Source organism: Chiloscyllium punctatum, chromosome 11 (assembly GCF_047496795.1).
Source record: "Chiloscyllium punctatum isolate Juve2018m chromosome 11, sChiPun1.3, whole genome shotgun sequence".
Taxonomy (NCBI): Eukaryota; Metazoa; Chordata; class Chondrichthyes; order Orectolobiformes; family Hemiscylliidae; genus Chiloscyllium; species Chiloscyllium punctatum.
In genome coordinates this window covers 22,942,619-22,968,902 of record NC_092749.1, presented here as the reverse complement: position 1 = coordinate 22,968,902, position 26,284 = coordinate 22,942,619, and the positions used below count along the sequence as shown (strand labels likewise).

Sequence of the window (26,284 nt, the reverse complement as noted above, 5' to 3'; positions counted from 1 at the left end):
GCTCCTATGTTTAACGGATGTGAGGGCATAATTAGGCCACTTCTCCACAAAGAGTAACTGAAAAATGTCCTCAAATTAGATTACAAGTTAGCAAGTAGACATCTTATCTATACTTAGGAGGTACATTAACTTGTTGATACGGGTAGCATGGTGGCTCAGTGGTTAGCACTGCTGCCTCACAGCACCAGGGACCTGGGTTTAATCCCAGCCTTGGGCGACTGTTGGTGTGGAGTTTGCACGTTCTCCCTGTGTATGCATGCATTTTCTCCAGGTGTTCCAGTTTCCTCCCACAGTCCAAAGATATGCAGGTTAGGTGAACTGGCCATGCTAAATTGCCCGTAGTGTTCAGGGATGTGTAGGTTAGCTGTATTAGTCAGAGGTGAAAAATGTGGTGCTGGAAAAACACAGCAGGCCAGGCAGCATCCGAGGAGCAGGAGAATCGACATTTTGGGCATAAGCCCTTCTTCAGGAATGAGGCTAGTGTGCCAAGCAGGCTGAGATAAAAAGTAAGGGGGAGGGAATTTGGGGGAGGGGTGCTGGGAATACGATAGGTAGAAGGAGGTGAGGGTGAGGGTGATAGGCTGGGGTGGGGGTGGAGAGGTCGGGAAGAAGATTGCAGGTCAAGAGAGCGGTGCTGATACCTCTACATTGGGGAGACAGGCTGCCTACTTGCGGAACATTTCAGGGAACACCTCTGGGACACCCGCACCAACCAACCCAACTGCCCCATGGCTGAACACTTTAACTCCCCCTCCCACTCCGCCAAGGATATGCAGGGCCTTGGCCTCCTCCATCGCCAGAACCTGATCACACGACGCCTGGAGGAAGAGCGCCTCATCTTCCGCCTAGGAACCCTCCAACCACATGGGATGAATGTAGATTTCTCCAGTTTCCTCATTTCCCCTCCCCCCACCTTATCTCAGTCCCAACCCCTGGATTCAGCACCGCCCTCTTGACCTGCAATCTTCTTCCCGACCTCTCTGCCCCCACCCCTTCTCCGGCCTTTCACCCTCACCCTCACCTCCTTCCACCTATCGTATTCCCAGCACCCCTCCCCCAAATTCCCTCCTCCCTACCTTTTATCTTATCCTGCTTGGCACACCAGCCTCATTCCTGAAGAAGGACTTATGCCCGAAACGTCGATTCTCCTGCTCCTCGGATGCTGCCTGACCTGCTGTGTTTTTCCAGCACCACATTTTTCAACTCTGGTCTCCAGCATCTGCAGTCCTCACTTTCTCCTGCATTAGTCAGGGGTAAATATAGGGGAATGGGTCTGGGTGGGTTCTCTTTGGAGGGTTGGTGTGGACTTGCTGGGCTGAAGGGCCTGTTTCCACACTGTTGGGATTCTATGATTAAGACATGCAAGATGTGCAAAGACACATGAACATTTTCAACATGTCTTTTCCAAAATTCTCTAAATTCCAGAACCTTCCCAATGGATTAGAAGTTACTAAATGCATCTCCACTACTGAAGAAAGAGTACTAGAGAGGAAACAGGTCACTACAGGCCAGTAAGGCTGTCATCAGTCTTTGAGAAAATGTTGGAATTTATTATTGAGGATGTGGTTATAAGCAATTTAGGAAATCATAAATTATCAGGCAGAGTCAACATGGTTTTCTGAAAGAACAATCATGTTTTATTAATACATTAAAGATTTTGGAGGATATAACTAGCAAGATGCTTTAAGGGAAACCAGTAGCTTCTTTGCATTTTCAAAGACTACTTGGAAAGGTGGAAGGTGGCATAACAAAAGTTGTAGGACAATATAGAGTGTTCATGCAGAAGGCAGTCAAAAACAGAATGGATAGAGCATTGTAAAAAAGATACAAAACAGAAAGTGGGAATAAACAGACTTTTTTGCTTTGATTGTAGACAGCTCATAATCAGTTTTCATAAATATCAGCGCTGGGTGATCAGCTATTTACAATCTACAATAACGAAAAGAAAGTTTGTAATGTATTAGAAATGCATTTGTATTTGCTGACAGTTTCAAGCTGAAGTGAAAAGGTTGTGAAAAGATGGTAATGGTTGAGAAAGGATATTTGGGACATATTCACGGGATGATACTGTACACACAAGATCAGGCTGTTGTTTAATTAGACCATGGGGCAGCACTCCCAGTTTTGGCTTAAATCCTGAATTTGTTAAACACCTAGTTGATGTCCCAACTCGTCTTACTAAATCTGAAGCTTCTATCTTACTAAACTTGCCAAATGAGTTAGATGCTGAGAAGACTCAATATGGAAACCAGAGTGGCTCATTGGCAGATTCAGTATGATATTTGCTCTAAACAGCCTCATGCTGCCTACAACCAACCTGCAGCCCAGGGCATGATCCATAGTGACAGCCACATGCACACCTCATCCATTGCCACGAGCAGCTGATTGCTGCCAAATTCTCAGGAGATCACCATGGCACCTTTCTGGCAGTGCACTCTGGGTGTATTTGATGAGATGCACTGAAGGAAACTGCTATGCCTTGTGGCAATAAAAAACCTTCAAAAAGCCTTAAAAAAACACTGACCCGGGCAAATGAGTTTACCAGAGAGTCTAGATTAGAGTAGTGCTGGAAAAGCACAGCAGGTCAGGCAGCATCCAATGATTCCTGATGAAGGGCTTTTGCCCGAAACATCGATTTTCCTGCTCATCGGACGCTGCTTGACCTGCTGTGCTTTTCCAGCACCGCTCTATTCTAGACTCCGATTTCCAGCATCTGCAGTCCTCCTTTTGCCTAGTTGATTTTAACCTTACTGCGAATCCTCTTGCAAGGATGCCTACCTTGAAGAAGCTCTCCTCCTCTCTGGAGAAGAATCTCAGTGAGTCTCTCTCTCTCTCTCTCTCTCTCACTGCAACCCCCAGGTTATCTACTCTGCCCTGAAGCTCTTCAACCATATACTGAACATTCCTGATGATGGGCTTTTGCCTGAAACAGCGATTTTCCTGCTCCTCGGATGCTGCCTGACCTGCTGTGCTTTTCCAGCACCACTCTAAAATCCAGACTCCAATTTCCAGCATCTGCAGTCCTCACTTTTGCCTAAATGAGTTTACAACTCACACCCGTCACTTCTGAAAATGTTGTGAAATTGTTACATGTTGGTAAGGGTAGGTGATGGCCTGGTGGTATTATCACTAGACTATTAATACAGAAACCCAGCTCATATTCTGAGGCCCCAGGTTTGTATTCCAGCCACGGCAGATAGTAAAATTTGAATTTAATTTAAAAAAAATCTGGAATTAAGAATCTAATGATGATCATGAAATCATTGCTGATTGTCAGAAAAAGTCATCTGGTTCACTAATGTCCTTCAGGTAAGGAGATCTGCCATCCTTACCTGGTCTGGCCTACGTGTGTGACTCCAGCCCCACAGCAATGTAGTTGACTCTCAACTGCCCTCTGAAATGGCCTAGCAAACCATTCAGTCGTACCAATCGCTACAAAGTCTCAAAGAAATGAAACCAGGTGGATCACCTGGCATCAACCTGAGCACCGGAAAAGCCCACGGCAAAAACAGCCCTGTTGGCCCTGCAGGGTCCTCCTTACTAACATCAGGGGGGCTAGTGCTAAAATTGGGAGAGGTGTCCCATAGAATAATCAAGTAAAAGCCTGACTTAGTCATACTCACAAAATCATACCTTACTGACAATGTCCCAGACACCACCATCACCATCTCTGGGTATGTCCTGTCCCATTGGCAGGACACACCCGGCAGAGGTGGCAGCACTGTGGTACACAGTTGAGAGGGAGTTGCTCTAGGAGTCCTCAACATTGACTCCAGACGCCACAAAATCTATTGGCTTCAGGTCAAACCTGGGCAAGGAAACCATGTGCCATCCTCCCACAGCCAAAGAATCGGTACTCCTCCATGTTGAACAACATTTAGAGGAAGCACTGAGGATGGCAAGGTCATTTCAATGTCCACCATCAAGATTGGTTCAGCAGTAGTACAACAGATCAAGCTGGTTGGGTTCTAAAGGACATAGCTGAAAATGTATTGCTGGAAAAGCGCAGCAGGTCAGGCAGCATCCAAGGAACAGGAGAATCGATGTTTCGGGCATAAGCCCTTCTTCAGGAATGAGGAAAGTGTGTCCAGCAGGCTAAGATAAAAGGTAGGGAGGAGGGACTTGGGGGAGGGGCATTGGGAATGCAATAGGTGGAGGGAGGTCAAGGTGAGGGTGATAGGCCGGAGTGGGGTGGGGGCGGAGAGGTCAGGAAGAAGATTATCCGCTGCATCCGATGTGGCCTCCTCTATACTGGGGAGACAGTCTGCCTACTTGCGGAACGTTTCAGAGAACACCTCTGGGACACCCGGACCAACCAACCCAACCACCCCGTAGCCCAACACTTCAACTCCCCCTCCCACTCCACCAAGGACATGCAGGTCCTTGGACTCCTCCTTCGCCAGACCATGGCAACACGATGGTTGGAGGAAGAGCGCCTCATCTTCCGCCTGGGAACCCTCCAATCACAAGGGATGAACTCAGATTTCTCCAGTTTCCTCATTTCCCCTCCCCCCCACCTTGTCTCAGTCAAATCCCTCGAACTCAGCACCGCCTCCTCCCCCAAGTCCCTCCTCCCTACCTTTTATCTTAGCCTGCTGGACACACTTTCCTCATTCCTGAAGAAGGGCTTATGCCCGAAACGTTGATTCTCCTGTTCCTTGGATGCTGCCTGACCTGCTGCGCTTTTCCAGCAACACATTTTCAGCTCTGATCTCCAGCATCTGCAGTCCTCACTTTCTCCTTCTAAAGGACATAGTTGCTAGACTGCATCTGTGGCAGGTGGTGAGGAAACCAACAAGAGGGAAAAACATACTTGGTGTAATCTTCATCAATCTGCCAATTGCAGATGCATCTGTCCATGAAAGTATTTGCAAGAGTGACCACCATACAGTCTTGTGGAGATGAAGTCCCGCCTTCACATTGAGAATAACCTCCATCTTGTTGTGTGACATCATCGTCATGCTAAATGGGACAGACTTCAAACAGCAGCTTATCAGACTGGGCATCCATGAGGCACTGTGGGTCATCAACAGCAGCAGAATTGTACTTCATGGCCTGGCATATCCCCCACTCACTCATTACCATTAACCCAGGGGGTCAATCTTGGTTTAATGGAGAGTTCAGGAGGACATGCCAGGAGCAGCTCCAGGCATACCTGAAGATGTCAACCTGATGATGCCACAAACAGGACTGCTTGTGTGCCAAACAGCATAAGCAGCAAGTGATAGACAGAGCTAAGTGATCCCACAACCAATGGATTAGATCTAAGCTCTGCAGTCCTCCTACATCCAGTCATGAATGGTACAGGATGGCTAAACAACACCCGGGTTCGACTCCAGCTTCAGGTGACAGTCGGTGTGGAGTTTGCACATTCTCCCCATGTCTGCATCGGTTTCCTCCTACAAGCCAAAGATGTGCAGATAAGGTGGATTGGCTATGCTAAATTGCCCATAGTGTTGGGTGCATTAGTCAGGGGTTAAATATAGGGTGGGGGAATGGGTCTGAGTAGGTCAGTGTGGAATTGTTGAACCGAAGGGCCTGTTTCCATACAATAGGGAATCTGATCTAAAAACTCACTGGAGGAGGAGACTCCACAAATATTCCCATCCTCAATGATGAAAGAGTCCCAGCACATCAGTGCAAAAGATAAGGCTGAAGCTTTAGCAGCTATCTTCAGCCAGAAATGCTGAGTGAATGATCCTCTAGTGGTCCCCAGCAATACCAGTCTTCAGCCAATTTGATTCACCCCATGTGATATCAAAAAACAGTCAGAGACACTGGATACTGCCAAGGTGACAGACCCTCACAACATTCTGGCAATAGTACTGAAGGCTTGTATTCCAGAACTTGCCGCTCCCCTGGCCATGCTGTTCCAGAATAGTTAAAATACTGGCACATACCTGACAATGTGGAAAATTGCCCAAGTATGTCCTGTACATAAAAACCAGGACAAATCCAACCCAGCCAATTACCGCCCAACAGTCTACTCTGATGGAAGCGTGTCATCCACAGTGCTATCAAGCAGCACCTGCTCAGCAATAACCTGAGCCCAGTTTGGGTTCCGTCAGGGCCATTCAGCTCCTGACCTCATTACAGCCTTGGTTCAAACATGGACAAAAGAGCTGAATTCCAGAGGGGAGGGGAGAATGACAGCCCTTGACATCAAGGCTGCATTGGACCGAATGTGGCATTACAGAGCCCTAGCAAAACTGGAATTAGTGGGTATCAGGGGAAAACTCTCCGGTGGTAAGAGTCATACCTGACAAACAGGAAGATAGTCATGGTTGTTGGAGGTTAGTCATCTCAGCTCCAGGACATCTCTGCAAGAGTCTTTCAGGGTAGTGTCCTATAGGCCCAATCATCTTCAGCTGCTTCATCAATGACCTTCCCTCCATCATAAGGTCAAGAATGGGGATATTTGCTGATGATTGCACAATGTTCAACACCATTCGCGACTGAAGCAGTCCATGTTCAAATGCAACAAGATCTGGACATTGGCATTCGGTGGTGTTACCATCACTGAGTCTCTCACTATCAACATCCTGGGGGTTACCATTGACCAGAAACTCAACTGGATTCACCACATAAATACAATGGCTATAAGAGCAGGTCAGAAGCTAGGAATACTGCAGCGGGTAACTCACCTCTTGACTCCTGAAAGCCTGTCCACCATCTATAAGGCACAAGTCAGGAGTGTGATGGAATCTCCCCACTTGCCTGAATGAGTGCAGCCCCAACAACACTCAAGAAGTTTGCCACCATCCAGTGCAAAACAGCCTACTTGATTGGCACCATATTTGCAAGTAACCACTCTCTCCACCACTCAGTAGCAGCAGTGCGTATTATCTACAAAATATGCTGCAGAAATTCATTAAAGGTCCTCAGACAGCATCTTCCAAACCCACGACCACTTCCATTTAGAAGGACAAGGGCAGCAGATACATGGGAACTCTATCACCTTCAAGTTCCCCTCCAAACTACTCCCTATCCTGACTTGGAAATATATCATTGTTCCTTCAATGATGATGGGTCAAAATCCTGGAATTCTTCCCTCACAGTATTAAAGGTCAACCTGCAGCATTTCCTGTTTTGATTTCAGATTTATAGCATCTGCAGTATTCAACTTCTTTTACTTCAAGGGAATATGGGATTAAGAAAGTCTTGTTTCAATTTCAGTAGACTTCGAGTACCCCTCACCAGGAATACTGTGCACAATTCTGGAATCTGTATATAAGGAAAAATATACCTGTCTTAGTTGGGTTGCGATGTATATTCACTATGTCCGTTCCAGGGGTGAGAGGCTAAGTAAATTGGGCCCAGAATCTCAAAAGTTTAGAAGAGTTTAGAGCTTAGACCTTCTCTGGACCTTAGAATGGTGATCTTATTGAAGTATGTATGGTCGAGAGAAAGCTTGTTAAAATGGATGCCGAGCCTCAGAAATGGATTTCCCAGAGAGGTAAGAAATTCCATCGATCGGAGAGCCAACTGCTTGTAGTGCCACCCATTGAGGTGGCCACTGCTATGGATTCAGGGAAGAGGAGAAAGTGCTTCAATGTTGAAGTGCTATCGAGGAGAAATTATTCAAGCCAGGCCTGGTGTTTCGTTGGGGAGTGGGGTGAGTGCTGCATTGTCATGTGGTGCGATGGTGGTCTCTCAATCTGAAGGCAACCACTTTGCCTCGTGAAATGCTGGGGGTAGGAGCTGGCTGTCCATCTGGCACTGGATCGGCAAAATTGGCTGTCTGGGAGACAGCCACACCATCGGGATTCCCACCATAAGTAAATTCCCATGGCAAAAGGAAGACACCATTCTCCCCCTCCTGATACCTTCCCATCCAACAGCACATCTCCAGAGTTAAAATCCATTCCTGAATTTTCCCTAGTTGAAAATCTAGCACGAGATGGAGCACGGCGTTGTCCATTTTGGTCTGAAATGAGAACTTTCTCCGGAGAGGTTTGTGAATATTTGGAATTTTCTACCACAGACCATTATTGATAGTCCAGTCATTGAGTATGTTCCAATTGAGACCAATAGAGTTTTGGACTCTAAAGGAATTGGAGAGATTAGGATCAGTTGGGAAAGTGGAGTTGAGGTTGAGGATTAGATGAGGTCTGATGAAATGGCAGACCAGACTTGAATATAATGCTCCTGTTCATATCCTGAAGGTGCTTATCACACTTCTGCAGTTTGTCTGTGAGTGTCATAAATTTTCAATGACAGATAACTGACAACAGGCTCTGCACTCTGAGAACATAACATGTCCAATTAAGTGTAGCCCCATGTTTCATGGAAGACTAATCGTCAGCTGAATGCAACAATAAATCAGTAAACTGACTTCACTACAGAAAAGAAAACTAAACAATGTCTGGAGAGATGGAATGCCAGTGTGTTCTTTAATGTCTTCAACCATTGGAAGATGGAAGAACAGCACTCCCACCAAATATCAGAAATAGATCAAGATAATGTTTTCTCTTCCTAAATCAATGTCAATGAATCCCAGTGAAGATCTGGCTTTTGATTACAAATTTGAATCAAGAATCTGGGCAATTCCACATCCAAATAGGAGGTTTTACCAAAAATCTCTGTTGGGCAGGAGTCTGACATAATGTTAATAAATTCAGGCAGGACTCTGTGGCAGATATTTCTGTGTATAATGCAGAAGATGCAGGATCAGTTCATTCCTAAAAGGAAGAAAGATCCCAGGAGGAGACATGGGCGGCCGTGGCTGACAAGGGAAGTAAAGAAACATATAAGGTTAAAAGAGAAAAAGTATAACTTAGCGAAGATAAGCGGGAAAACGGAGGACTGGGAAGCTTTTAAAGAACAACAGAGGATTAGTAAGAAGGAAATACGCAGAGAAAAAATGAGGTACGAAGGTAAACTGGCCAAGAATATAAAGGAGGATAGTAAAAGCTTTTTTAGGTATGTCCAAGGCAAAAAAATGGTTAGGACAAAAATTGGGCCCTTGAAGACAGAAGCAGGGGAATATATTACTGGGAACGAAGAAATGGCAGAGGAATTAAATGGGTACTTCAGATCTGTGTTCACTGGGGAAGACACAAGCAATCTCCCTGAGGTAACAGTGGCTGAAGGACCTGAACTTAAGGGAATTTCTATTTGCCAGGATTTGGTGTTGGAGAGACTGTTAGGTCTGAAGGTTGATAAGTCTCCGGGACCTGATGGCCTGCATCCCAGGGTACTGAAGGAGGTGGCTCGGGAAATCGTGGATGCGCTGGTGATTATTTTCCAGAGTTCAATAGAATCGGGGTTGGTTCCTGAGGATTGGAGGGCGGCTAATGTTGTGCCACTTTTTAAGAAGGGTGGGCGGGAGAAAGCAGGAAATTATAGACCAGTTAGTCTGACCTCAGTGGTGGGAAAGATGCTGGAGTCTATTATAAAGGATGAAATTACGGCACATCTGGATAATAGTAACAGGATAGGACAGAGTCAGCATGGATTTATGAAGGGGAAATCATGCTTGACTAATCTTCTTGAATTTTTTGAGGATGTAACTCGGAAGATGGACGAGGGAGATCCAGTGGATGTAGTGTACCTGGACTTTCAGAAAGCTTTTGATAAAGTCCCACACAAGAGGTTAGTGAGTAAAATTAGGGCGCACGGGATTGGGGGCAAAGTACTAGATTGGATAGAGAATTGGTTGGCTAACAGGAAACAAAGGGTAGTGATTAACGGCTCCATTTCGAAATGGCAGGCAGTGACCAGTGGGGTACCGCAGGGATCCGTGCTGGGACCGCAGCTTTTTACAATATATGTAAATGATATAGAAGATGGTATCAGCAATAACATTAGCAAATTTGCTGATGACACAAAGCTAGGTGGTAGGGTGAAATGTGATGAGGATGTTAGGGGATTACAGGGTGACCTGGACAAGTTAGGTGAGTGGGCAGATGCATGGCAGATGCAGTTTAATGTGGATAAATGTCTGGTTATCCACTTTGGTGGCAAGAACAGGAAGGCAGATTACTACCTCAATGGTATCAAATTAGGTAAAGGGGCTGTTCAGAGAGATCTGGGTGTTCTTGTCCACCAGTCAATGAAGGCAAGCATGCAGGTACAGCAGGTCGTGAAGAAGGCTAATAGCATGCTGGCCTTCATAACAAGAGGGATTGAGTATAGAAGCAAAGAGGTGCTTCTGCAGCTGTACAGGGCCCTGGTGAGACCACACCTGGAGTACTGTGTACAGTTCTGGTCTCCAAATTTGAGGAAAGACATTCTGGCTATTGAGGGAGTGCAGCGTAGGTTCACGAGGTCAATTCCTGGAATGGCAAGATTGCCTTACACGGAAAGACTGAAGCGACTGGGCTTGTATACCCTTGAGTTTAGAAGACTGAGAGGGGATCTGATTGAAACGTATAGGCTTATGAAAGGACTGGACACTCTGGCAGGAGGGAACATATTTCCGTTGATGGGGGAGTGCCGAACCAGAAGACACAACTTAAAAATACGGGGTAGACCATTTAGGACAGAGATGAGGAGAAACTACTTCACACAGAGAGTGGTGGCTGTGTGGAATGCTCTGCCCCAGAGGGCAGTGGAGGCCCAGTCTCTGGATTCTTTTAAGAAAGAATTGGATAGAGCTCTTAAAGATAGTGGAGTCAAGGGGTATGGAGATAAGGCTGGAACAGGATACTAATTAGGAATGATCAGCCATGATCATATTGAATGGCGGTGCAGGCTCGAAGGGCAGAATGGCCTACTCCTGCATCTATTGTCTATTGTCTATTGTCTATTGACTGACAGCTAACAGCTTCCAATGGTGGGAGATGGCATTAGCATCTGTCTGTTCATTATCCACAGCACGGAAGAAGGTGCACCTTAAGGGAAGGATTTTCCACATGATACTAACTGGTTAACAAGGGGTCCACCAGGATTTCCAGGCCAAGATTATGAGTGGGCAAACCTTGGAAATGCTGTAATGACATGTTCCTATTGGCACTTCTATATATTTCATTACCTGGGAACTACATATCTGACTGAGAGAGAACCAGCAGATCTTCCTCTCTAGTCAGCTCTCCAGTACAGGTTGTTCTGCTATCACATGCTTTTCATTAATGTGAATTCACTACAACGCAATTGACAAATTGGGAACAATGCTTCTAAAGTGTGTATTGGCTATAATGTGATTCTGGCCTCATTAGTTTAAATGATGGTACGATTACACCATTTTCTTATAACATGGGATTGCACGAGTACAGAACCACCGCCTTACAGCAGAACTGAATGTACCATATGCTCTGTCCCCAGAAGTGGCACTCAGGATGTGTTAGGGCTAGGATTAATGATCTGAATCTGTTCTGACCCCAGTACTCCAGAAAAGGCAGCAGAGAATTTTCTGGCTCAGGATCCTTTCACATGCCAAACAGGAAATGCTACACTTTGGATAGAGTTTCACGCATAAACCTACAGATGGAAGATTAAAAATTTTGTACTTTTGGAGCAAATACAATCATTTTGGCTCACTGTAATTCTGCATATTGGGAGTTTGCATAGGGCTATGGAATGCTATTAGTTCTATACAATGAACTGAGTGGGAATTACCCCAGTTGGCTGAAATTCTGCAGAACAGAAAACAATTTTGTATTTGGAAATGTGTACAATAGCAATGGAACGGAAATTGTTTAGCTGATCAGAGCTGTAGCGAGGTCCAGAACATGGCAACACTGTATAAATGAACATATCATCTCATTGGAATAGTAATCTAAAAGATGGATTATCTGGAGTTGAAGGCTCAAAAATGTGGTGATTTTATATTCAATCAACTACATAAATCTGAAATAAAAGCAAAGTGGCATCAACAATAGCACCAAGACCACCAGATTGAAAAATTCATCTCGTTCACTAATGTCGTTTAGGACAGGAAATTGGCCATCTTCACCTGATTTGCCCTATACGTGACTCCAGACCCACAGCTAACTAACTGATTCTTAACAGGTTCCTTGAAATTGCTGATTGACTCCCAGAATTGCACTTTCTCCTTTGTCAGCATGCTTCTTGACTTCTTGAGTAAAAATATTGTGTTATTAAATGCTGGCTTTCCAGTAACATCCACATCCAACACATGCTTACTCCGCAGTGCATGATACAGAATGCATCGAGAATTAATTTTGAAAATGACAGTTGAAGTCAAAGGGGCTTCCAATCCGTAAAAGTTTAATAAGTGAAATCACTCCCTGTTCTAAAAAACCTTTAGTGAAATGGCATTTCAAACCCCGTAGTAAAACTTTGAGAGTAGGAATTGCCATTTTTATTAAAAACGGAGTAGGAGGCATTTAATCACAATAAAAGTTTAACTGGCCCGTAAGAAGATTTCAGAAAGTTCCTCTCCGTAATAATGACCTTGATGAAATTGGAACAGCACAGGGCTTGGGAGAAGAAAATAAATCTCTTGGGGGAAGATTAAAAACATAAAGGAATAACTGCAAATGGAGGTTTAATCCTACATTTGCTGGTGATTGAGAGCTCTGCACTCTTTGCCACTACAATATTTTACCATCCATCACATAAGTAATTCAGGTTTCTTGGAAGAGAAAGCACTTTTCTCCTGTTTCAACATAGCTAATGCGAATGAGTAATATGAAATAAGCTGGCAATATCTATCCATCACTTAAATTATCCTCTGGCAGAACAGTTCTGCAACCTCCTTGAAGAATCACAATTTTTATCTGGGCAAGAAAACTGAAATATATAATTAAGCATTTTGTACTGGCACCACTACAGTAGGATAACGATGCTCCTACACTGCAAAACACAACAGTCATCTTTGAGTGAATATGAAACCTTAGTCAATTTGAAAAGACAGAGTTACTCAAAATATACTTCACAATCTCAAAGCAAAATTACATTCAGAAAGCGCTAAAAAAAAGTAACAGAAATCTTTTAGATCACGCAGCTTGTTTTCCATTTCTTTCAAATCTTGTGACATAAGCTATATCCTCACTTAAAATTGTGGTTGGGTTCCTAAAAATCCCAACTTTAAGGCAGACAACCTTAACTGATGCAATGGCAAAGTACTGCAGATGCTGGAGACCTGAAAGAAAAACACAAAGTGCCAGAGAATCACAGCAACCTTCTTCAGGTTCCACCAAGTTCCCATGAACAAGCTTTTTGGACTTAAAACATTAACTCAGTTTCTTTCTCCACAGATGCTGCAGCTGAACTTCTTTGGCACTCTCTGACTTTAAGTGAAGCATGGTTTCCCATAGGAAGCAATGTTAAAGTCAGAGTTAAGTTACTTTGGACATTTCCTGCCCAGAAAAAAACATACGCACATGCTAAATAGGAGCAGATGTAGACCATCTGGCCCTTTGACCATGCTTTGCCACTCAATACAAATATGGCTGAGCAGCATGGGTTTTGAATTCCATATTTCCGTCAATGCACAATAAACCTCGATTCCTCAGTTTAAGAAGAATCCGTCCATCTGACTGGGCGACCACTTTGTAGAACACCTACATTCTGTCCACAAAAATGACCCTGATCTTCCAGTTACCTGCCACTTCAGCACACCATTGTGTTCCCTGGCCAACATCTCTGCCTCAGGCTTGCTGCAGTGCTCCAGTGAAACTCAACACAAGCTGGAAGAACAGCACTCCATTTTCTGCTTAGGAACCCTCCAACCATCTGGATTCAATATCAAGTTCAATAACTTTAGGGCCTGTCCACAATTGCCCATGTCCTTACCACAACCTCTTCATGTCCAGCCTTACCATCATATGGGCTGCTACAACAAACAACCCATTGTCAGCAACTAATGATCCCCAGCTATTCAGGCTGACCTTTACCAATTCCTTTGTCTGCCCAACTGTGTTTTTCTCTCTCTGGGCTCCATCTCGACCTATTGTTTACTCTTTTTCCCCTCTGCCCACTTCTTCTCTAGCAATTCTTCCCCAAACCATGGGGTGGCAGGCTGGCTCAGTGGTAAGCACTGCTGCCTCACAGCACAAGGGTCCCAGGTTCGATTCCAGCCTCAGGTGTATGTGGAGTTTGCACCCCATGTCTGCGTGGGCTTCCTCCAGGTGCTCTGGTTTCCTTCCACAGTCCAAAGATGTGCAGGTCAGGTGAATTGGCCATGCTAAATTGCCCATAGTGTTAGGTGCATTAGTCAGAGGGAAATGGGACTGGGTGGGTGACTCTTCGGATGGTCGGTGTGGATTTGTTGGGCCGAAGGGCCTGTTCCCACACTGTAGGGAATCTAATCTAATAGCTTCCTAGCTACAATCAGTTTTGAACAAGGGTTACTGAACCCAAAACATTAACTCTGCTTTCTCTCCAGAGATGCTACCAGATCTGTGAACCTTTCCAGCAATTTCTGATTTTGTCTCCAATTTATATCCTTCCTTAAATAAGGAGACGGAAACTCTACGTAGAATTCAAGATGTGGTAACTAATACACAAGTTGAAGTACTATACTGCGCATATCTAGCTGAAATAACTTACAAAATAAATCACAGAATATAGCGTAAATATTGTCCAGTTACACGAGCCTTCTTCCCTAAGGTACTTTTCACCCAAACAAGCAGAGACAAGAATAGCAATTTCACTGAACTTGGGTAGAATAGTAAACATCCTTTAATCCTCAATGGCTTCTGTACCTCGCTTGCAGTAAGCACTCCTGAAACTCCAAAATGGAAATCAACTTGTGTCAATAATTGGGCCTTGTTTACAAAGGGATGAAGAGTGTAGGTTTATTGCTTGCAAAAATGAAAAACCTGAGCTTTGTACACTGTACAAGTCTTTACTTCTCAGAACTCTGGCATGGAATTCTGTTTTTAAAAGATTGAAATTGCCTCAAGTGCCACTTCCTTTCCTCACAATGGTGGGATCACGATGAATAACTCTGACATGGATTGAGCATCAGTATTGCAGAGTGCCACTTTAAGGATTTGGATAAGGGACTACACACGACACCACACTACAGACATATCACATGATGGCACGTGTATAATACATGTTGTGAGGATGGTAATGAAGCACAACACAGATGATTCAAAACAAGATTTAAATGAAGAAGGCAACTTTATTGAAAGAGACAGGGCCTGTAAACAAAACATTAAAATCAAAACATGTGCACTTTTCAGTGAGTTTTATGAAGGGTTTCCCTCCGTGAGGTTTTTACGCACCATTAGCCAGTTTTGTTTCTTTAACTCAGTTCCACACTTCCAAGACACCCTCGTTATTTACAGCACGATGGAAGGAATCAGCAGGCGCTCCTCAAGCAGTGATTCTCCAGTACAGCCTCTTACAAATGGTCAACATCCAAATGTAGACATTCCCTCCCTGTCAACCTCACTGGGGTTGAAATCAGCTAAGGTCCCCATCCAACCCATCGACCTAAATCTCCATTTTCCCACTTTAGTACCCCTCCAGCCCCAAGGATGTCAAGTGAACACACCATTGTCCCGTAGCCATTGAAGCTAGGGTACTGGTTTCAGTCAGTGACCCTCCTCCTGCATTACTCACTTTTCTTTGATCCTCTATATGTTTCCCCTCCACGCCCCCGGGAACATATTGAGTTGCCACTACACTGGAGCAATTCTCTGCATTCAGCATTCTGCTTCCAATCCCCACAATTAATTTCCTAGCTACTCTCCTGCACCAGTAGACCTTGATAACCTCCCCTTGATTTGACCTTTAGTCGATGGACTGCCACCACTGAATGTGGCCCTCCCCCATGAATGACTTTGCCAGACAAATCTGAATGAGGAGTGACCAGACCCCTGTTACAGAGTGATATCTGTACGGGTCCTGACTGTGTTCCTGCAACTCCTCACACTGGTTGCTCTGGACCCACAGGGTTGATGGGACCTACTATTGGGACTGCAGAGGTACAGATCCCCTGACCATGACCAAGTTCTTGAACTGTTATCGGAGGATGCCACTGACTTACTGAGCTGGGACTCCCTGATTGAAGGGAATCTCCCTGGATTTGACCAGGAGTTAATCCTCTTTGACTTAAAGCTTAGCCGTTTGCTTGAAGTACATGCAGTTGTCTATGTGCTAGTCACAATGATGTAGCACGGTGTCACACACCAAGGACCCTGAATAAGCAGTGATGCACTGTTGCAGGTGCCATATTTCATAGTAAGTCAAAGCCTGTGTTCAGATGGACATTAAAAATGTCTATTCCGCTAACTGAAGAAAAGCAGAGTCATTCTCGGGGTGACCTAGTCAACACTTAGCCCTTGAACAACATTAGCAAAATAGGCTAATTTGTCATTGACCTCTTGTTATTAGTTAGATGTGCATATTGTATGCAGTGTTGTGCCCTAAGGTCTCTTGCCCAAAACATTGATTCTCCTGCTCCTTGGATGCTGCCTGATCTGCTGTGCTTTTCCAGCACCACACTCTTGACCCTGCTCTCCAGAATCTGCAGTCCTCACTTTCTCCACATTGTCTGCAGTGTCTGCCAACATAACCATACCTAATTAAATGAGGGTGAAGCATTTTGGGATACCCTCAGCCCATGAAAGGTGTATATTAATAGAATGTCTTTCTTGTCAAAAACAGAAATAATGTTAAAACATTTATGGCTCTCTGGTTGCAGACTGTACAATGAATACCAGTGACGTTAGGTTGAATCACATTAACTTTGCCAAACTACGGTCCATGTGTTGATGATTTGAACCAACACATTCAAGCCTAAGTATGTGTGCCTTTTGCTACATACTTTCCCGTGGCTTGCCACTTCAACACCCAATCCTGCTCCCATGCCCACATGTCTGTCCTTGGCCTGATGCAATGTTCCAGTGAAGCTCAACGCAAGCTGGAAGAACAGCATCTCATTTTCCAACTAGGCACATTACAGCCTGCCGGTCTCAACATTGAATTCAACAACTTCAGATGGTTATCCCATCTCAACCCCTCTGTTTTCATTCTGCTCCGTAATTTTATTTCATTTATTTTATTTACCGTTTTTTAATAAATTTTTTTCACTGTTCTGTACCTCATATTTCTTGATTGTCTCTCTTTCTCTCGCTCCCCTCTCCCTTATCACCTTTTTCCTCTCCTCTTCCCCCGTTGCTACCCTTCTCCCAGCTTTGACAAAAGGGTCAGTTAGACTCGAAATGTCAGCTCTTTTCTCTCCTCACAGATGCTGCCAGACCTGCTGAGATTTTCCAGCATTTTCTCTTTTGACTACAGAAACCAAATTCAATGGGATCACATGACTGAGAAATGTGCAGATTTTTATTGTAAAATTGTTTATAAAATCTACTTTTGGATAATGGAAATTTCAGATATTGATTGGAAAGAAAATTTTCAGGATCACCTTGAGTGGTTTGAGAGTCAATATTCTGTTGAAGCCCAAAGGAATCAGTAACTGATAATTCAATTATCTGAGTGCCTCATACTGATATTGCAGAGAAATATAATAGTAAGTGCAAGCTTTTCATATTGAAAATATTTCCTATGGCAATTCTATTGGAGTTTTTAACAACCTACTCAAAAACATATGACAATATATGGATCAAGACAACCTGATCACAAGACATTCATACAGCCCTTGAGCCTGCATCCACCACCACCATCATCAACTGGTGCCTCCCCTTCGATAAGATCATCCATGATCTGATTACAGCCTTAATTCCACAACTCTTGACTTCTGTGTCAATCATAAATCTGTATAATTCAACCTTGGATATATTCAATGATCCAGCCTACACTGCTGTTTGTAGAAGAGAATTCTAAACACTATTAGTCCTTTGATAGCTGTTCTGAGGAAGACCCAGAATGTTAACTCTGCTTTCTCTCCACAGATGCTGCCAGACCTGCTGAACTTTTCCAGCAATTTCTGTTTTTGTCTTTGATGGGAGGACCTGGTTGTCATCTCCACCTTCAATTGGAGAATCTTTATCTTTCGACTGTGCCACTCCCCGCCTCCACCCCAAGTTCTAGATATCCCAAGGGAGGAAACATCCTCTCAGCATCTACCCTGCCAAGCACCCTCAGAATCCTATACGTTTGAATTGTCTGCCTCTCCTACTAAATATCAATGAGTATAGGCCTAATTTGCTCAACCTTCCCTTATAAGATAACTCTTTTGTCCATGAATTAGCTACATGAATCTTCTTGGAACTGTTCCCAAAGCAAGTATAATCTTCCTTAAGGAAACCAAACTGTACATTGCCCTCCACTTGCAGACTCAACAATGCATTTTACTCCTGCAGCAAGACTTCCCTATACTCCATAGCCCATGCTCCGAAGGCCAACATTTCACTTTCTAATTGCTTGCTGTGCCTCAATGATAATCTTTTGTGACTGGTGTACCAGGATATACAGATCCCTCTGCATTGCAGCATTCTGTCGTGTCCCCCCATTTCCGTTCTTCATGCCAAAATAAACAATCTTATACTTTCCCACATTGTACTCTGCCACAATTTTGCTCATTCACTTAACCTATCAATATCCCTTTTCAGATTTTTATACATCACTTGCTACATGAGAGCTCTATTACACTGGAGCAACATTGCAGCAATGTCACAGAGCTGCTCCTTAACTGGGCATGAGTAGCATAGTGTGGGCCGAGTTAAGGAGATGAGACAAACACGTGGATAGCATAGCTGAAACCTGAATTTACATTAAATGGAACAGTGTTTCAATAGTGTAACCTAACATTATAGCCTGGTCTGAATACCATGCATTGTGGTATTTAGTTTCAATATGTAATAAACAGGGTTATGAAGAAATACAAGCCAGAAAACAGTCTTAATTCTGCTATCTCATTGACCAGTCAGTCTTGAACCCACCCATCACTTTAGGGATAAAACTATACAAAAAAAAAATCCACAACACTTGCTGGTCTACTTAAATTATCTGCAAATCTGACTACAATACAGTTATTTCATCTCATTGAGATGGTTACTGAACATTTTAGAAAGACACACATGCCCTTAGCATTGGACTAGCAAATCCTTACCTCAAGTAATGAAATGTGAGAAAACACTTCATTAACTTCTTAAAACATTCTTTAAAATGTTACTGATAGAAGAATGGAATGCTGCAAAGGTAGAGCTTGGGTTTTCAGATAAATTGATGAATTTTAATTCAATGCTGAAGCTTGGAAGTTAAAAGAGATAGATTGTGAGATGAGGTTTTTTTTTATTTTGAATGTAACGACTTGTCACGATTTGGAATTCACTGAGTGAAAAGATAGTGGAAGTAAATTCAATAGGAATTTCAAGAAGAATTTGGATTAATACTTAAGGAATGTTAATTGCAGCGCTAAGAAGGAAGGACAGAGGAATGAATTTAACCGGATAAAAAAGGATAAAATGTTGGAGAAAGTCAGCTGCATATGTGGAAAGAGACAAAATTACTCTGCTGAGTTTCTCCAGCATTTTTGTTTTGTTCCAATTTTTCAGCATCTACATTATTTTGCTTTTATCCAAGATCCAATCTCAAATGGATAGAGGCTTTAAAAAGGCACAGTGGCCACAAGGTATCCATCTGCACTGTTAAGATTCTATAATTAAATGGGTTGATTGTCCAACTCTGACACATTTCCTAATATCATTGTCAGCGATGCTCCCGAATTAGTTACATTTATCCTAATTCACTGAATAACCTGTTAGTAGTTTCAAAACTAAAACAGGCAACATAAATAAGTTTTGCACTCAATATTTGACACAGAAATAACTAGATAATGGGGTAAGATCTCACATTTGAGCTCTGTATGACTTACACAAATGTGTGGTAGGCTGACTTTTCTCATTCCGCCTTGCTTGGACTCAAACTAAAAGGTGAACATTTATCAAGATTAATGTGACAATGACCCTCAATAAGCCTTCCCGTTTACAAGTCAGCTGGGAGATCTGTCTCCTTCCTACTGCTATAGCACAGAGGTTGATAATCAGATACATGTTGGCACTCAGATTGCTGACTGAGCAGAATGAACAAGCTGATGGGTTTGAATTTTGCACATTCAAAACAGCACCAGTATAAAAATCCTCTCCTTCAATAAAATCCATTCCTGGCTCAGCAGAGGAGTCATGATTTCATTTGACTGAATTTTTGGCTGCTGGAGTAGAATATATGAATATTTCCTCCAGACTCCTACCCACGGTTAATTGTAGAATGTCACACTGGAACTTGTTGATGAACTCTTTAACCGCAGAGTTATGCTCAGAGAGACAAAGAATCATTTTCTGAGGAATAATTTGCAATGTTATTTAACATTAATTAAAAAGACATAAAAGGCAATGTGGCATCATTTCGGGCAGAGCAATGTAATTCTCTGTGGTGTCTGGGCTAATTGTGTATCAACCACTATCCACCAACGGCCCCCATTAAATCAGTGGCTATACTTCCAAAATGTTTTATTGGTTAAAGACATCTAGTGGTCATGAAACGTTCTCTACAAATGCATGCCTTCCTTTCTCAATCAACACCGTTTTACAGATTAGACAAAAGATTGGGCCTCCATTCCTGATGAAGGGCTTTTGCCCGAAATGTCGATTTTCCTGCTCCTCGGATGCTGCCTGGCCTGCTGTGCTTTTCCAGCACCACCCTAATCTATACCGTTATACAGATTATCTGGTCATTCCATCAGTGTTATCTGTGGGATCCTACAGTTGTCATACTAAATCAATTGTTTGCCAATGTTTGCTACATTTCAAAAGTGAGTACACTTCTAAAACTCATCAGTGGCTGCAAAGTCCTTTGGGATATCTTGAGGTCATGGAAAGGGCTATACAAATGCAAGTTCTTTTTTTTCATTCATTAAGTTTATGGCTGTAAAATGTCAATAGGATGTCCCTCTGGAACTCAGTGGCTGCTACAAGTGTTACCAAACCCTCTGAGGGTTACTAGGAGAAAGTGAGGACTGCAGATGCTGGAGACCAGAGTTGAAAAGTGTGGTGCTGGAAAAGCGCAGCAGGCCAGGCAGCATCCAAGGAGCAGGAGAATCGACGTTTTGGGCATAAGCCCTTCTTCAGGAATGTCTGAGGATTACTTCAATTCCAGGGCGACTGGGTGAGAAAGAAACTGTGCCAACATACAAAATAAGGGTGAATAATGCAAAAAGTGAAAATAGTGTGGAAGAATGTGATCAGAACTATTCGCTCGTGTGTGAGGTAAAAGCCAATGGAGTGGTTGACCGATCTGTTGCTATGTTTTATGCTGGTTTGTATATTTATGGATTCTCCTTGCAATCCATTTTTTATGTCTTGGCACCATAATCAAAGCAGGTTGTGGCTTTTACTATTCTCACTTCCTTCTAAAGGAGCTTAGTTGGGCCCTTCCCTCCCCCCGCCCAATGCTCTGTCAGATTTTCCCCTTTTTCCCATTTTGTGTAACGTCATGGCCCCCCCACCCCCCATCACTCCATCCTCTCCTCCACACCCCCAGCATTCAGAGCGTGTAACATTCTGTTCTGAAGATGAGTCACTGGACATGAAATATTAACTCTGCTTTTCTCCACGGATGATGCCAGACCTACTGAGTTTTTCCAATAATTTCTCATTTTGCTTCTGATTTCCAGTATCTGCAGTCCTTTGGATTTTTTGCAATGATTAGTGTTCCCCTCACCATTTATAATCACATGAATATCCACTCCACGGAAAATATTCATCCTGCTGTAAAGAATCCCTTACAGTGTGGAAGCAGAGCATTTGGCCCACCAAGTCCACACCATCTCTCTGAAGAGCATCTCAACTAGACCCATCCTCCACACTATCCCTGTAACCTTGCATTTTCTATGGCTAATCCACACAGCCTGCACAGTATGGGCAATTTAGCATGGCCAATCCACATAACCTGCACACCTTTGGGTTGTGGGAGGAAACCAGAGCACCTAGAGAAAACCCACACAGACAATTGCCCAAGGGTGGAATTGAACCTGGGTCCCTGGCGCTGTGAGGCAATAGTGCTAACCACTATGCCACCATGCCCTCCCAAAAGACTGCCTTCCTCACTAACACCAGCTCCTTTGCGAAATGGAAGCTGCCCTTTTTAACCTGCCACTCGCAGATATTGGGCACCAACATATGGGAGCTCAGTATTTCTTTTCATAACTTCCCAGACAGTGAAGAGGATAGATGAAAGGTTTGCTGCAGGGATTTTTTAAAAATTTATTAGCCCAAAGGGTAGTTTGGAGTCAACCACATTACTGTGGGACTGGAGTCACATGTCGAATAGACGAGATAAGGTCAGCAATTTCCTTTTCTAGAAAAGCCGATAGGTTTTTCACCAAATGATCAACATTTGCCATCATTACACTCTTTCTTCCAGGTTTTTGCTGAATTCAAATTCCACCATCTGTCAAGGCATGTTTTGAACCCAGGTCCCAGAACATTTCCTGGATCTCTGGATTAATAGTCAAGCAACAATACCTCCAATCTGGATTAGTGGTGCTAGAAGAGCACAGCAGTTCAGGCAGCATCCAAGGAGCTTCGAAATCGACGTTTCGGGCAAAAGCCCTTCATCAGGAATAAAGGCAGTGAGCCTGAAGCGTGGAGAGATAAGCTGGAGGAGGGTGGGGGTGGGGAGAAAGTAGCATAGAGTACAATGGGTGAGTGGGGGAGGGGATGAAGGTGATAGGTCAGGGAGGAGAGGGTGGTGTGGATAGGTGGAAAAGGAGATAGGCAGGTAGGACAAGTCCGGACAAGTCATGGGGACAGTTACTGAGCTGGAAGTTTAGAACTAGGGTGAGGTGGGGGAAGGGGAAATGAGGAAACTGTTGAAGTCCACATTGATGCCCTGGGGTTGAAGTGTTCCGAGGCGGAACATGAGGCGTTCTTCCTCCAAGCGTCTGATGGTGAGGGAGCGGCGGTGAAGGAGGCCCAGGACCTCCATGTCCTCGGCAGAGTGGGAGGGGGAGTTGAAATGTTGGCCCATGGGGTGGTGTGGTTGATTGGAGCGGGTGTCCCGGAGATGTTCCCTAAAGTGCTCTGCTAGGAGGCGCCCAGTTTCCCCAATGTAGAGGAGACCGCATCGAGAGCAACGGATACAATAAATGATATTAGTGGATGTGCAAGAAAGACTTTTATGGATGTGGAAGGCTCCTTTAGGGCCTTGGGTAGAGGTGAGGGAGGAGGTGTGGGCACAGGTTTTACAGTTCCTGCGGTGGCAGGGAAAAGTGTCAGGTGGGTTGTAGGGGGGCGTGGACCTGACCAGGTAGTCACGGAGGGAACGGTCCTTGCGGAAGGCGGAAAGGGGTGGGGAGGGAAATATATCCCTGGTGGTGGGGTCTGTTTGGAGGTGCCAGAAATGTCGGCGGATGATTTGGTTTATGCGAAAGTTGGTAGGGTGGAATGTGAGCACCAGGCGCATTCTGTCCTTGTTACGGTTGGAGGGGTGTGGTCTGAGGGCGGAGGTGCGGGATGTGGACGAGATGCGTTGGAGGGCATCTTTAACCACGTGGGAAGGGAAATTGCGGTCTCTAAAGAAGGAGGCCATCTGGTGTGTTCTGTGGTGGAACTGGTCCTCCTGGGAGCAGATCTGGCGGAGGCGGAGGAATTGGGAATATGGGATGGCATTTTTGCAAGAGGTAGGGTGGGAAGAGGTGTAATCCAGGTAGCTGTGGGAGTCGGTGGGTTTGTAAAAAATGTCAGTGTCAAGTCAGTCATCATTAATGGAGATGGAGAGGTTCAGGAAGGGGAGGGAGGTGTCAGAGATGGTCCAGTAAATTTAAGGTCAGGGTGGAATGTGTTGGTGAAGTTGATGAATTGCTCAACCTCCTCGCGGGAGCACGAGGTGGCACCAATGCAGTCATCAATGTAGCGGAGGAAGAGGTGGGGAGTGGTGCCGGTGTAATTATGGAAGATCAACTGCTCTACATAGCCAACAAAGAGACAGGCATAGCTGGGGCCCATTCGTGTGCCCATGGCTACCCCTTTGGTCTGGAGGAAGTGGGAGGATTCAAAGGAGAAATTGTTAAGGGTGAGGACCAGTTCGGCCAAACGAATGAGAGTGTCGGTGGAAGGGTACTGTTGGGGACGTCTGGAGAGGAAAAAATGGAGGGCTTGGAGGGCCTGGTCATGGTGGATGGAGGTGTAGATGGATTGGATATCCATGGTGAAGATGAGGCATTGGAGACTGGGGAAACGGAAGTCTTGGAGGAGGTGGAGGGCATGGGTGGTGTCTCGAACGTATGGGGGGAGTTCCTGGACTAGGGGGGAATAGGACAGTGTCGAGGTAGGTAGAGATGAGTTCAGTGGGGCAGGAGCATGCTGAGACAATGGGTCGGCCAGGGTGGTCAGGCTTGTGGATCTTTGGAAGGAGGTAGAACCGGGCAGTGCGGGGTTCCCGGACTATGAGGTTGGAAGCTGTGGGTGGGAGATCTCCTGAGGTGATGAGGTTCTGTATGGTCTGGGAGATGATGGTTTGGTGATGGGGGTGGGGTCATGGTCGATGGGGCAGTAGGAAGAGGTGTCCTCAAGTTGATGTTTGGCTTCAGCGGTGTAGAGGTCAGTGCGCCAGACTACCACTGCGCCCCCTTTATCCGCTGGCTTGATGGTGAGGTTGGGATTGGAGGAGAGGGATTGGAGGGCTGCGCGTTGTGAGGGTGAGAGGTTGGAGTGGGGGAGGGAGGTAGACAGGTTGAGGCGGTTAATGTCCCGGCGGCAGTTGGAAATGAAGAGGTCGAGGGCAGGTAATAGGCCAGCGTGGGTGTTCAGGTGGATGCAGTGTGTTGGAGGTGGGCAAAGGGGTCCTCGGAAGGTGGCCTGAGTCCTGATTGTGAAAGTAAGTTCCGAGGCGGAGGCGACGGAAGATTTGTTCGACGTCACAGCGTGTATTAAATTCATTGATGCATGGACGGAGGGGGATGAGGGTGAGTCATTTGCTGAGGACTGATTGTTCGTCCTCAGTGAGGGGGAGGTCTGGGGGGATGGTGAAAACTCGGCAGGGCTGGGAGCTGGGATCTGGTGTGGGTGTAGAGCTGGGAGTGGGGTCGGAACCTGTAACTGGAGTGGGTGTGGGGAATGGGGATGGAGTCATGAGCAGGGTTAGTGCTCCCCTCGGGGTTCTGGGGGGTGGGGATAGTGACAATACCTCCAGGCTATCACCCATCCTGCAGGATTGCAGGTTAATTTTTCAGGCTCTTCAATAAGTGGAAGAGGTATTTTATTTACAGATGTCATTAATACCCCCCTCCCTCCACCCACCAGGTTCAAACAGGCTGCCTCTGCAGAAAGGATCAGGAAGAATGACACTGGCTGTTTAGTAATGGAGTGCTTAAACCATAAGTTCCCATTGACTTGGTTAAACTTGAAGGATATTACATTAAAGACACTTCCGTTACAAATGATCAGTTTTACAGATGCATTTGTTGACTCCTGTTACATTTACAGCGCTAGCTCTGTAGTGACTGTTGACAAATAGGAGCTGCTGTGAATGATTGATCAGTAACTATTTCAGTATTGCAATTTGGTTCTGATTAGTCAGTTAATCCTTTAATGGTTGGATGATATCCGAGATCCTTCAATGAGACTTTAACAGGTCTTCCCTGGTAGGCAGAATTTTGTTTTACACAAATGCCATTACTGCTTATGCTGGGAAGTCTTGTGGTGTGATTACAAGGGTTCCAGCAGCCATCTGGCAGGTTGCTGGAAGCAAGTAATATTTATTTAATGCGTAGAACCAGTTCCAATTGGACTCTCACAAAGCATTGGATCAACATGCTATAACTGCAAAACAGTGTAACAAGTTTGCTCGAATTGATTGCTTCTATTTATACCACTTTGAATATTTGAACAGCATACATAATCCACCTCAAAGGGTTATTAAGAACAGATGACAGATTTCTGACCTGGAAACTTTAAAAGGCAACTTGTGTCTGGCATCCAGAATAATATCGTTTAAGATTAAAATGCTCCAGGATGAAATTACATCTTCACCATCTGGGATGAGTATCCGGTATTGATCATTCCAATTAACATCAGACAGGTTATAGAAAAGACTTCACTTCGGTACAAAAACAGAAATTGCTGGAAAAGCTCAGCAGGTCTGGCAGCATCTGCACAGGGAAAGCAGAGTTAACATTTTGGATTGCATGAAGATAGTTATAGAGATATACTAGATGTAGGTTTGCTGGCTGAGCTGGAAGGTTTATCTCCAGACATTTCGTCACCCTACTAGGTAACATTTTCAGTGGGCCTCCAAGTGAAGAACCGCTGATGATTCCTGCGTTCTATTTATATGTCTGGGTTTCTTCAGGTTGGTGATTTCATTTCCTGCGATGATGTAATTTCCTGTGGTGATGTCATTTCCTGTTATTTTCCTCAGGAGGTTGTAGATGGTGTCTAACTCGATGTTTTTGTTGATAGAG

At 44.6% G+C, this 26,284-nt stretch overlaps 1 protein-coding gene across 1 annotated transcript in view; it reads right to left on the bottom strand.

The window, feature by feature from the left end:
• pld5 (phospholipase D family member 5) overlaps window positions 1-26,284 on the bottom strand; it is a 101,924-nt gene that overhangs the window by 2,880 nt on the left and 72,760 nt on the right. The gene's annotated exons all lie outside the window — the stretch shown is intronic.